Source organism: Ailuropoda melanoleuca, chromosome 2 (assembly GCF_002007445.2).
Source record: "Ailuropoda melanoleuca isolate Jingjing chromosome 2, ASM200744v2, whole genome shotgun sequence".
NCBI classification, from domain to species: domain Eukaryota; kingdom Metazoa; phylum Chordata; class Mammalia; order Carnivora; family Ursidae; genus Ailuropoda; species Ailuropoda melanoleuca.
The window spans coordinates 108,562,486-108,574,957 of NC_048219.1; the positions used below are offsets into that span (position 1 = coordinate 108,562,486).

The 12,472-nt window shown below is 43.6% G+C and overlaps 1 long non-coding RNA gene across 1 annotated transcript in view; it reads left to right on the forward strand.

The window, feature by feature from the left end:
- LOC105241316 overlaps nucleotides 1–12,472 on the forward strand; it is a 166,357-nt gene that overhangs the window by 86,490 nt on the left and 67,395 nt on the right. The gene's annotated exons all lie outside the window — the stretch shown is intronic.

Below are 12,472 nucleotides of genomic sequence, written 5' to 3' on the forward strand. Positions count from 1 at the left end.
CTTCTCCATCTCCTCTGCCTTTTCCATCCGATAGCTCAGTTCAATCCCCAGTTTGTATGCCTGTTCAGTCTATAAAGCAATGGCCCTCTTTGAAGGACAGTTTAGGCAATATCTATTGCCTCTAGAGAAGGCTCCTTACGGGTCTGACTCCCAACTCAAAGGAGCAAATGAAATACTTTTCTCAAGTACCACATATTCTTTCTGACAAGAGGACCATAAATGGAGTTTTTTCTAATTCATGACATGTACATAAAGACCTTATCTAGGACAAGAGGTTGTTCAACAACCTATGCATAGGTCATTCATCTTCTTCCTTTTCATCTCATTCATTTTGTTCCTTCTTCAATTGCAAGTTAAAGAAGCCCCCCAAGTATTGTCAACCAGACATCCCATGGCAGGGAGACTCAACTCACCAGTCAGCACTGATGTATGTGGTGAGGCAGGACAGTCCTGTCTGAGACCTCCAGGCTGCCTGTTGCGCAGATGTCGGGTACAGCTCAGGCACCAGCTGTGTTCCACTGGAACCAGCCGGGGGGTGTACAACAGAGCAAGAGGCACTGCCCTGTAGGAGTCTTCAGCCTCCCTTTGATACCAGTGTGGAAGCAAAAGATTGTGCCAAGGGGCACCTGTGTGGCTCAGTCAGTTAAGTGTCTGTTTTCAGGTTGGGTCATGATCCCAGGGTCCTGGGATTGAGCCCCAGATCAGGCTCCCTGCTGAGTGGGGAGTCTGCTTCTCCGTCACCCACTACCCCTGCTTGTGTTCTCTATCTCTCTTTCTGTCAAATAAATAAATAAATTTTTTTTTAAAAAAAAGATTATGTCAAAATGCGTAGTGGAGACAAGACAGGTCATACTGGGAGATAGCGTGTGACCAAGAAGCATCAGCTTGGAAAAGTCTTCTGGAGTGTGTGGGTACCCAGGAGTATGAGACACAGTTCACATGAGAATCTGTGGTACAAGACTGAGGTGCATTTTACCTGTTGGGGAGACATCTGAAGCCTCCAAGTTACTGAAGAGCTTCTTATGCACACAGAACAGAGAGAAGTATTCAAGGTCTCTGAAATTAACTCAGCAGAAGTCAGTAATGGGACAGAGGGAAGGTCAGTCTGGCTGAAGCCCTGGGCAGAGGGAGTGTAGCTGAGGGCCACATGCTGGGGAGGAGACATGTGATGAGAAAGTTAGGAAAGAACATTGTCATCCTGCCCTTGTCTGGCCTTGACAATGGTGTTTCATCTGACCTGAGAGCAATGATCCAGAGGGGCAGTATTAGCACAAAAATTCCCTTAAAAATCCAGTCATTCTCAAAATTTGTGATATTTTAGCCCTGCGTTGGGCTCCCTGCTTAGCAGGGAGTCTGCTTCTCCCTCTCCCTCTGTCTCTCCCTCCCTGCTCCCCACTCATGCTCTCTCTCTCTCAAATGAATAAATGAAATCTTTTGAACAAAATTTGTGATATTTTAAAGACTTTACTGTAGAGTTCATGCACTTATTTATTCCCTGTGATATGAATGTCCCTTCTTTCAGCAAATTCACCATATGTGCTTTTCTCTGCAGAGTTAATATAGATGTGCTCCATTTTCTGTGCTCTGGAGTGTATGACCAGCCTTCAAAATCCATACAAGTGGCTTTCCATTTGGGTCCATTTGAATCAAAATCATCCTAGAATTGAATCAGTGAGGGTGAGGTGAATAGAGAAGCTGTGGCTGGGTGCGCGCTCCCAGGGGAATTTTCAGGGTTGGTTTATACCAGTTGGTTGACATTCCCAAGCACTGAATTCTCCAGATTCAGGGATGGAGGAGGGAGAAAGGCTCACGTCTGCACTGCACTTAGATGGCTTTGAGCTCTAGGAGCTAGCACAGTCTAGGGAGCTAGCCTGTAGAGGGAGGCAGAAGAATCAGCCTGTGGTTGAGTGGACCTCCCTTAAAGAGAGACATAACCCAGGTCTACATGGGCCATGAGGTGAAATGGCAGAGCTGGGCACAGCATGGTGCAGACTGTGGATGGTGAATTCCGGAAGCTAAATTCCATTAAGATGCAACCCTGCTTTATACTTCCAGAAGTGCTCGACAACCTGAATTTGGGGCTGGGAGACAGACTCTCACTGACAAAGTTTCAGCAGACTGCTTTGAACTGTTGGGAGTGTGAAAGGCAGTGAACAAGGGGCAGCTGGTGGGCACTCGGTAGACTGACTTGACCGTGGGAAGCTTCCAAACTCTGTCCTGCACACAACTGCTCAGCCCAGAGCAGCTGCTCAGAAAGGAAAAAAATAATTAGACACCACAAGGCTCCCTTATGGCTTAAGAGTCTTTTTACCTCCTGGTCTAACACAGCCCCCATTGGTATGTGGTGCTTTGGGCTATGGTTCTTTGACTTTCTGTCTCATTCAAGATGTCTTTGAAGCTAGACTCAATGTAAGCCAGGCTGGGATAATAGAGGGCAGGTTGTAGCTTGATCTCCATTCATATTTACAGAGGTTGCTTAAAAAAGAAAGCGAATTGTGGCGTCCCAATACCCAGGTGACACGAATGCTGTTACAAAATGCCTCCCCAGGCCCGGTAGTTCTGGGTGGTCCTCTGTCCTCCCTTCATCTTACCAATTCTGTTAGGCTGTCTGCCTCACCCTCCCTTCCTTCTCTCCTTGCTTCCTTTCTGTTTTTCCTTTTTCTTATTCATGTATTTTACATAGGGCCTGACACTGTCACTACCCCAGGTTTGATTAACTTAGGCAAACCCTTCCTCGTACCCAGCTGCTGATTTCAGATGCAGACCGAGGAGATACAAAACTGTCAAGAGGGGAAAATGGATGAGCAGCAGATAAATGGGGAGAACCGCAATTTGCTCAGGCACGGCCTGCCACTTGCCTGGCTTATAATCAGAGGCGTAAAAAATGTGTTTTTCCTCCTAGTTTCGGACTCTGTTTTCCTTTTTCACAAAAACATCTGAATCCTGTCTTTAGTGTGATCTTGTGCTATTTTGCTGGCAGTTCCACAATAGCCACTAACTTACGGACTGCTGAGAGAAGGCAGCTATCTCTGCCAGAGAAAATGCATTCCTGAACCTGACATCTGGGTCTTGCAGCTGGAGGGAAGGAGGAGACAAAAAAGAAATAGTCCTGAGTGTCATCAAAGGCAGTTGATGGTGCCAAGTGAGTATGGAAATTACATACAGTACAGATGCCATTTTCAACATCAGACAAATAATGCGGCTATTTAGGAAAAACAAAGATGTGCTTAGAAATTGATCATCCATGTACGTGCAATGAAAATGTTTGTAGCTTCCAGAGCGATAGGAACGGGCTGAGTGCTCATTCCCAAATGACTCACAATTTTTTCTGACTGCGTTCTGAAAGGGTAAGGCTGAAATAGTCAGATTTTCCCTCCTTTTTTGAAAAGGAGGGAAAAAGTAACTTTACAAACACTCCCTATGTGGATATTTAAGTTTTGAAGATTTATGCCTGCTTCCCTTGTGGGCAGCATTTTAGATTGCTTTTGTGACAGACAAGGGACTATGAAAGCAAGGAAGTACAGCCTGTTATCTATAGGCCATGATCAATCACAAAGAATTAGCTCACTGTGCCAGATTTGAGGGAGGACAGGAGGGTGAAAAAGGAAATTGGAAATGCTAATGAGCATGAAAGTACCTTGCTCCTCTTTCCTTTCTTTCCTCTTTTGAGTTAGATCTGTTCAAGATTAGAGGCTCCAGGATGCCAAGAGCCACCAATATTCAGGTTAGAGGCACAGTACACAGTCACTTTCAGTGTATGCAGAGTAAGCATTGGAGGAAGGAATATGGGGCAAATACCATCTCCAGGCCTAGGAGCAAACATTTCAGAAAAGGGCTTCATTATCTCTTCAAGATTATTGTCATTTGTAAAACACATCTCGTCAAGGAAGAGGTCTTTTCTTTGTAAAAGTGCCTTGCCGAGGAGAAGTCTGGCAGGAGATGGGGTCCCTCCACTCTGAGAGGCGACTTGAAACTGGGAATCTCATGTTTCTGTTTGAACAGCAAGTAAGTTTAAGTTAAGTGGGTTTTTTTTTAACTGCTCCTTTAAAAATCTTATTTTTGTTGATATTTGAGGTGAAATCACATCTTGACGGTAAAAATGGCACTCCAGAACTTCTGGCTATTGAGTCCTGAGCATGCTCAGTGGTATCTCTAGAATCTCTTTATAGCAGGGCTTAGCAGTAGAGATTGGCTAGAATAGGGGTGGTCAGGGGACTTGGCTTAAAGCTGCATTTGTGTAGCAAGCACACCATTGTCCCTTAGAATTATTGGTAGTGGTTTGGAGAACTTTTGAAGCTAAAGCCCCCAAGCCTCCCCCTTGACATCACCACCGATCTTGTCCTGAGCCTGTGTTTCTCAAAGTAGGTACCGCTGGAATTTTGGAATGGACCATTTTTCTTTATGTGGGACTGTCCCATGCTGGAAAACTTTCAGTGTCTCCAGCTCTGCTCACTAAATGCCAAGGAATAGGGATGGGGGGGGGGCGGCCATTGTGACAACCAAACCAAAAATCATTCCCACATTCCCAGATGCCCTCTTTGGAAACCATTAGGTTTATTTCAATCCTCAGGCAGATACTTTTTAAATTTTTTTTTAAGAAGAGAACTTGGGTGAAAAATCAATACCTAAATGAAAATGAATTGAAAAATGAAGAAGACAGTCACAAAGACACAGTGTTATCTCCAACAGTGGTTCTACGTTTTTTCCCCCACTGCTTACCATTTGTTTGCACAATACATGCTCATCAGTAACAGCTCTCATTAAAAGGAAATGTTTTCCATCTACGAGATGAGGAAAATAATCCACGTTCTATCTAATTCCTATAGGGTTGTAAGGACAAACCTATGAATTAAAACTGCTTTGAGGAGTTTCACGCGTAATAGAGAAAATGGTGTGACCAATATGGAAGAAGGATGGAGTTTTCTCAAAAAATTAAGCATGGTATGAACCAACAATCCCACTTCTGGGTATTTATCCAAACAAATTGAAAGCAGAGTCTTGAGATATTCGCACATCCATGTTCATCGCAGCATTATTCACAATAACCAAGAGGTGGAAGTAAGTCAAATGTCCATTAACAGATGAATGATAAACAAAATGTGGACAAAATACTTTGCAGAATATTGTTCAGCCTCAGGCGCCTGGGTGGCTCAGTAGGTTAAGCGACTGCCTTTGGCTCAGGTCTTGATCCTGTAGTCCTAGGATCAAGTCCCGCATCTGGCTCCCTGCTCAGTGGGGAGTCTGCTTCTTCCTCTGATCCTCCCCGCTCTGTGCTCTCTCTCTGTCTCAAATAAATAAATAAATAAATAAATAAATAAATAAATAAATAAAATCTTTTAAAAAAAGAATGTTATTGAGCCTCTAAAAGGAAGGAAATCTTGTCACATGTTAAAATATGGATGAAGCTTGAAGACATTATGCCCAGTGAAATAAGGCAGCACTGCCTCTAGGCCTGATGCTGCTAAATTCTAAACCCACTTTCTGTCCCTTGTTTTAGATCTAAATCCCTGGATAGGAGCATCCAGTGGGCTGAGCTGAGTTCATGTGCCATGGCTAACAGGGTCAAGATAGTGAGCACATGGCATTTTCAGCTTTGCGGTAGGAGGCAGGCCCTACTTGCCCCCAAGACACACGATAGGGAATTTCCCGAGCAGAGGAAGGGAACTCAGACATTGAACAAATGACAGGAGTCCATTAAGTATGTCTCCTATCCCAGTACAACCCAATGTAAGAATAGAGAGGCAAAAATCTTTGCCAGGCGATTCTAAGTCACTTTCCCACCCCCTCTACTCCTATCATTTTGCATCTTGCTGTTTTAGAAACAATGATTCTGATGATCATTATATTCTATTTTTTATGTCCTAATGACAATGAAACCATCATCAGGGCCATGGCTAGCAGTGAGTAAAGCTGCCTAAATTCTAACTGCACCTACAGGCCTCACCCCAGGATCGACTCAAATGAGGATGATCCCAGATGCAAGAATCTGAGACCAATTCTAGCTATCTCAATTAGTTTATTGGGAGTATATCAGGACTTCTAGAACCAAAAAGAGGCTAGAAGTGTGGATTTGGGAGCGGGCAGCAAATAAAACAGCACTAAGGGCTGAGGAGCTGGTGTTTCAGCAGGAATGGTCAGGCCAACTTTACCTCGCAGGCTGCTGGATTCTGACGTGGAAGTTCACTACCATTGGAAGATTCTAGCCACCTCTTCTTAGTCAGGATTTTAAGCTCATGAGCCTGCCCAGGCCACTTGCCTGTACCTTGATTCCTGAGGGTGGCCAGAGGGAAGATCTGGCCTCAGCCTCTCCTTTTTCCTAAGATTATTCACAAAAGAGAAATTTCCCCTGGGGAAGGGAAGCCAGATTCTGTACAGTAAAAACCAAACCAAAATAAAATCATATAACACACACACACACAAACACACACACACACACACGTCCATGACTACTTTTCTACCCTTATATTTTTTATTGGCCATTTTGATCCTACATTGCCCTATTTCAGGATCTATCTCTAAAATTTGATCCGGCCGTCTCTTCTACTGATTCCTATTCTTCCTCTTATCTCCTGTGGTTGTCATCAATGCCGTTCACCAGATATTTCTGGTTCTCTTCCTTTCAGATACATGATTGGATTATACTTTCTCAATCCCCTTGAGGTAGAATGTGGACATGATGTTTTATTTTGGCCAATAAAAATGGAATGGAAGTGACTTCCATGCAGAAGCTTTAAGAATCTGTGCCTGGGGGCACCTGAGTGGCTCAGTCGGTTGAGCATCTGCCTTCGGCTCAGGTCATGATCACCAGGTACTGGGATTAAGCCCTGCATTGGGCTCCCTGCTCAGCGGGGAGTCTGCTTCTCCCTCTCCCTCTGCCCACTCCTCTGCTCATGCTCTTTCTTGCTTTCTCTGTCAAATAAATAATTAAAATCTTAAAAAAAAAAAAAAAAGAATCTGTGCCTGACTTGGCCACACTCCCCTCCCCCTGACATGGTTGGTGACGTTGAAGCACATGTCCAGATGGAACCTCTGTCAGCCTGCTTCCCTGAGGGATTATGGTGAGTGAAGCAACCAGCTAACTCAGTGGACATGAATCGGGACAAGAAATCACTCTTACTTGCCTTTAAGATTTTAGGGTTTTTGGTACTGGAGCATAATTAGACCATCCTAGCTGGCCTAGCTGATATTTCCCCTCCCTCCATCTCTAGCTGAGCTTTTCTGAAGATCTTTGATCTTCTCAGTCTAACAGCCTCAGCTTTTACCTCCACACACTAGAACAAAGTTGTGTTTCCCACCTCCCATGCCCACTTCCAATTTCCACTTGGATACCTCTAAATTTTCAAAACATGCAGAGTTGAACTTCTCCCAGAGTTAATTCTTTGTAGAATTTCTCTGTCTCTACTACGTCACTATCATTTTTCTACCCACTGAGTTCTAAATCTGAGAGACCTCTTTGACTCACTCGCCGTCTTCATCCTCACTTCTCATCAGTCACCAAATCCTCTTTCATCTTCATTCGTGAGGTCTCTTCAGTTCATCTTTAGTGCTACTTAATATCTGCCACTTCCCAGGCTCCCTTGCATCAAGGGGAAAGGTATGTGAATCAGTATTCATTTGCTACTGCTGTCATAACTCAATACCATAAACTGGGGGTCTTAACCAACAGAAATTTATTTTCTCAAAATTCTGGAGGCTGGAAGTCCCCAGTCAAGTTATTGACAGGTTTGGTTTCTCCTGAGGACTTTCTCATTGGTTTGCAGACAGCTGCTTTCTCAGTGTGTTCTCACATGGTCTTTTCTCTGTGTGCATGCACCCCTGGTTTCTCTCTCTGTTCTTATGAGGACACCAGTCATACTGGAATAGGGCCCCACCCTTATGACCTCATTTAACCTCAATTACCTCTTTAAAAGCCCTATCTTCAAATATAGTCATATTGGGTGTTAGAGTTCAACATATGAATTTGGGGTGTGGAATTCAGCCCGTAAGAGTCCACCAATGAGTCATATTGGGACCAGGCTTTGACTCAGGGACTAGACACCATGCAGAAACAGTGACAGAAGTCAAGGCCATATGAGCTTCTGGTTCAGGAGTCACAATGGGGCTGGCAGTGGTAGAGCTTGGTCTGAATTTGAGTTCCAGGCTCAAACATTGCTCAGAAGTGGTACAAAAATGGCAGTGCAAACTGACATGCCTGATGTTTTGTGGTAGCAGCTGCAATTATCACATCAGACCAGTTTTACAATGAGGTGAGCATCATTTCTAAAGTTTAGTTTCAAGGGTGATTCTCCAGTCTTCTTAACGATTCCATTTTGCCTTATGTTTTATGATGTTTACGGTCTATGAGTAAAATAATACGGCCCTTGTAGCTTATTTGGCATAATATTCAATATGACTTATATGTCTATAGAAAGTGTTTTGTTCAAATATTTTTTTAAAATACGGATTGAAATAATAGTGGTTTGGCCACTTTCAAATAAGAAAATATCTTTGTGATTGAGATCATCTACATATTAGAATGGCTTGGCCAAATTGTTGGGTCTCCCATATCTTTTGCATAAACTCCCTTTCTACCTAATCACTTAGAATTGATCTCTACTGCTTGAAATAAAAAGTGCTGATGCTTAGATTATGGTAACAGGCTCCCAGCCTGGTGCCTATACTCTAATTTATCTTAAGAATCATTGTGAAACAAATATTCCTAAAACACTGTTTTCATCATGTCTATCTCTGTCTACAAATTCTTAGGGAGACTTGAATGTTATTATGTTAGCATTTTGTCCTCTCAGTTGCAAGTGTCAGAATTCTAATTCAAATTAACGAAAGTAAAAAAGGATCACTTACTGGCTGACATAACTATCAAGTCCAAAGGAATAGATAAAACTTCAGGCATTGAGTCATGGCAGCATTTAGGGGCTCAAATTATGTTTTTAGGGCTGTGTCTTTCTTCATTTTCAACTCCCTCCATGTGTCACCAAAGACAGACCCTAGCTACTTGACCTTTGGAGGAGAAAGAGATAGCCATTCTCTGTCTCTGTCTCTCTCTCAACAAAACTGAATGATTCTGCATGAGTCATGGGTTCTTCACTAGGTCAATCAGTGTCCAGAAGGATAGGATTCCAGTGGGCCAGCCTGGGCTGTGCACTAGCTGCTAAGGTGGGAGAGGTGGCCACAGTTCAGGCCCTATAGGTCAGGAAATGCCAATTTCCCCAAAGGAAAACCTGTGCCAACAGAATAAGTTCAGAAACACACCAGGTTTTGTGGGCAGTGTATTCTCCACCCCTCTAAATCACACTGGCTGGTTTCCAGTTCTGCTACCAGCTCTGGTGTGCTGGACACCAGTGATGACCCTGGGCTTTCCAAGGAAGAAGCTCCCTGTTGTCTGAGGGAAATAAGCTTTCTCTGGAAGTCAGTGGAGATCGTCCTCCTGGGCCAGACGGCTGTGTGCCATGTTTCTGCTTTCTACCCTATCTCACTGCTTTTGAAGCTAACCTAATTCACTTTTCACTAGTGCTGGCAACATCACCAACCCCTCTTTCTGCTCACAGCCCTGCAGGAAACCGTATGTGGTCTTTTGACAGCCCACTCCTTGCACCCAGGGAGAATTGGACCCATTGTTTCATGGGGTTTCCTTTAGGCTAATCTGAGGAGTGTGAAAGAACCCATTTAAAGGGGGTCTGATGAATAAGGACAAAATAAAGATCAAACCCAGGCACAATCAAAAGCTGTTTGTTAACAGGCAAGATGTTCTTCAAAGCATTTATCAGGAGCCAGGGGAGACTTATCTTGCAGCATTATGTGGAGAAAGTAGGCGGGTCTGAGGGCATTCATTTGAAGTTCTAAACAGATGACCGCTGGCATGGCAGCTGGGCTAGGAATTATCAGTAAGTTTCTTGGGTTAAGTGGGCAGCACTGGTAGATAAGTGTCTGGGAAAAATAACAAATCATGTAGTAGGTAATGTTTATTGGGGAAGCCCTCCAAATCCTCTGTCCTTGCACCCACTTCCAGTAAGGAGCCACATGCTACAAATTTTCCTAATCCTGATCCCCGGTTTAGGAAATTGAGCTATTCTGCTGTCATATAAACCTTGTATCCACTTTTGAGATGATGAATGAATGCAGAGAGGCATTAACTTCCTCAAACCAGCACTAGACTGGAGCATGATGGTACTTCCAGGGCTGGTCTCTATAATGTCTACTATTAATGGTAATAGGTAACATTTATTGAATGCCTACCATATGCCGGGTAGGCATTGTGCCTAAATGATCTCATTTGATCCTCACCATACCCTAGATTCTTTTTATCCCCATTTTACAGATGTAGGAGCTGAGACCCTGAGAAGTTCGTGTAATTCACTTAATGTTACATAGCTAGTACATAGTAGAGCTGGGAGCTAAACGTCTATGGCTTGCTCTATCCAAAGCCTGTGCTCTTAATAATTTATCATACTGCCATTTTAACTAGACCCACCAAGGACTTCATCTCCCTTTTCTTTAGAAAATGGGAACTGAGGGGCGCCTGGGTGGCTCAGTCATTAAGCGTCTGCCTTCGGCTCAGGGCGTGATCCCGGCGTTCTGAAATCGAGCCCCGCATCAGGCTCCTCCACTGGGAGCCTGCTTCTTCCTCTCCCACTCCCCGTGCCTGTGTTCCCTCTCTCGCTGGCTGTCTCTCTCTCTGTCAAATAAATAAATAAAATCTTAAAAAAAAAAAAGAAAGAAAATGGGAACTGAGTTTTTCATTTGAAACTTCAGTCATAGAGGGAGAGGCTGAGGGACATAGAAGTTAAAGAAACTCAGCTGGAACTGTAATGGTTCACAGAATTGACCATAAGGGATAGATTTTTTTCTTATTATAAAAGACAAGCTATGGGTCCAACACCAGCAGATGTAAGGACATGGAGTAGTGGTGGCAGAAAGGGTACTCAAAATGCAGTTACTCTGATACCCATTTGAGTTAATGTTTATAATGATTCCTATTAGCATATCACTCCTTAAAGGAACAACTACAAACTGTGCTGCCCCAAAACAGTAGCCATTGTAACATGTAGCTATTTAAATTTAAATTGGTTAAATGAAATTTAAAATCTAGTATTTCAGTTCTATCAGCCCAATGTCCAGTGCCCAATAACAGATGCAGAACATTCCTATCATTGCAGAAAATTCTGTTGGACAGCACTGCTACAGAACCTCCCTTGACCCATGCTACATGCCGGTTACCACCTCATTTCTTGCTGCTCTTCACTGCAAACTTCAGGAAAGCGTGGGCTCTACTTATTATCTTTTGTTTCCCCACCTCCCTTTCTCTCCTCAGTCCACTCCATTCAGGCCTTTCATATCAACCACTTCACCAAACACTTTTTTTGCAGGGTCATTAATAATCCACATTTGCCCAAGCCAGTGGTTAATGTCTTCACCTGGTCCATCCTCTCAGCTGTGTGGGATGCTGTGGGTCACAGTCTCCCTTTTCATACACTTCTTTTTCTGTGCTTCTAGAAGACACTGTCTTGGTTCTTCTCCTACCTAAATGGGACACATGGCAGTCTTCTTTACTCCCTTGTCCTCCCCAAAAAGACGTCTTTTGACGTGGTCCTGGAGCTCAGTCCTCTGAAGCCCTGTTTTAGGTATCTACACTCTCTCCATGGGTGATATCAACAACCAGAGAGCAGAAAGCATAGCACTCAGCTCCTGGGCTTAAAGCCCTGCAACGCCTTTCCATTGCAACCAGAATAAAATCCAGGGTTCCTACTGCGGCTTTCAAGGCCCTGAATGAGCTAGCCTCTGCCTTCTTCTCCCTCTCTTCTATCTGTGCTGTTTTTTTCTCTCTCCTTTGGCCAGGTTGTTTGCTTCTGGCTTGGAGCCATTGGATTAAACTGCTCTTTTCCAGATTTTTCAGTGGCTGATGCATGTCATCGTTTGGGTCTTAACTCAAGTATCACCTCAGAAAAGTTGCCCTTGACCATGTCTTGACCATGATTCAGCAGCACTCCCCTTCACATGCTAGTGTACCTTGCCCTGTTTTATTTTATTCACAGCACATCTTATTTATGTTTTATGGTCTGTTTTCTGACGTTTCCATATAAGCTCCTTAGGAGGTAGTTCTTCTGTTTCTCTTAACTCACCACTGAGTACCTACCTTAACTCAGTGCTCAGTACCTACTACAGCACATAATAGTTGCTCAGTTAAGGGTACTTGAATTAAAATGTTTGTTGCCTAACAATTTGGCCAGGAATCAGAATGGGGATATTAAGACTGTAACAGACTCCCTCAAGAGTCAGTCAGAGACAGAGGAAGAACCAATTGTTGTTAGTGGGATATACAGACAGGAGTAGAGAGCTTTGTTGAGTGAGTTTTTTGCCCCTGGCCAGCTAGGCATGGCCCATGTTTTAAACCAATTTCGTTCATATTTTGTGACTCTGCCTATACCTTAAGAATGTCAGTTTCCCTTAACCTTTTTACTGATTTCCTCTCAAAGAT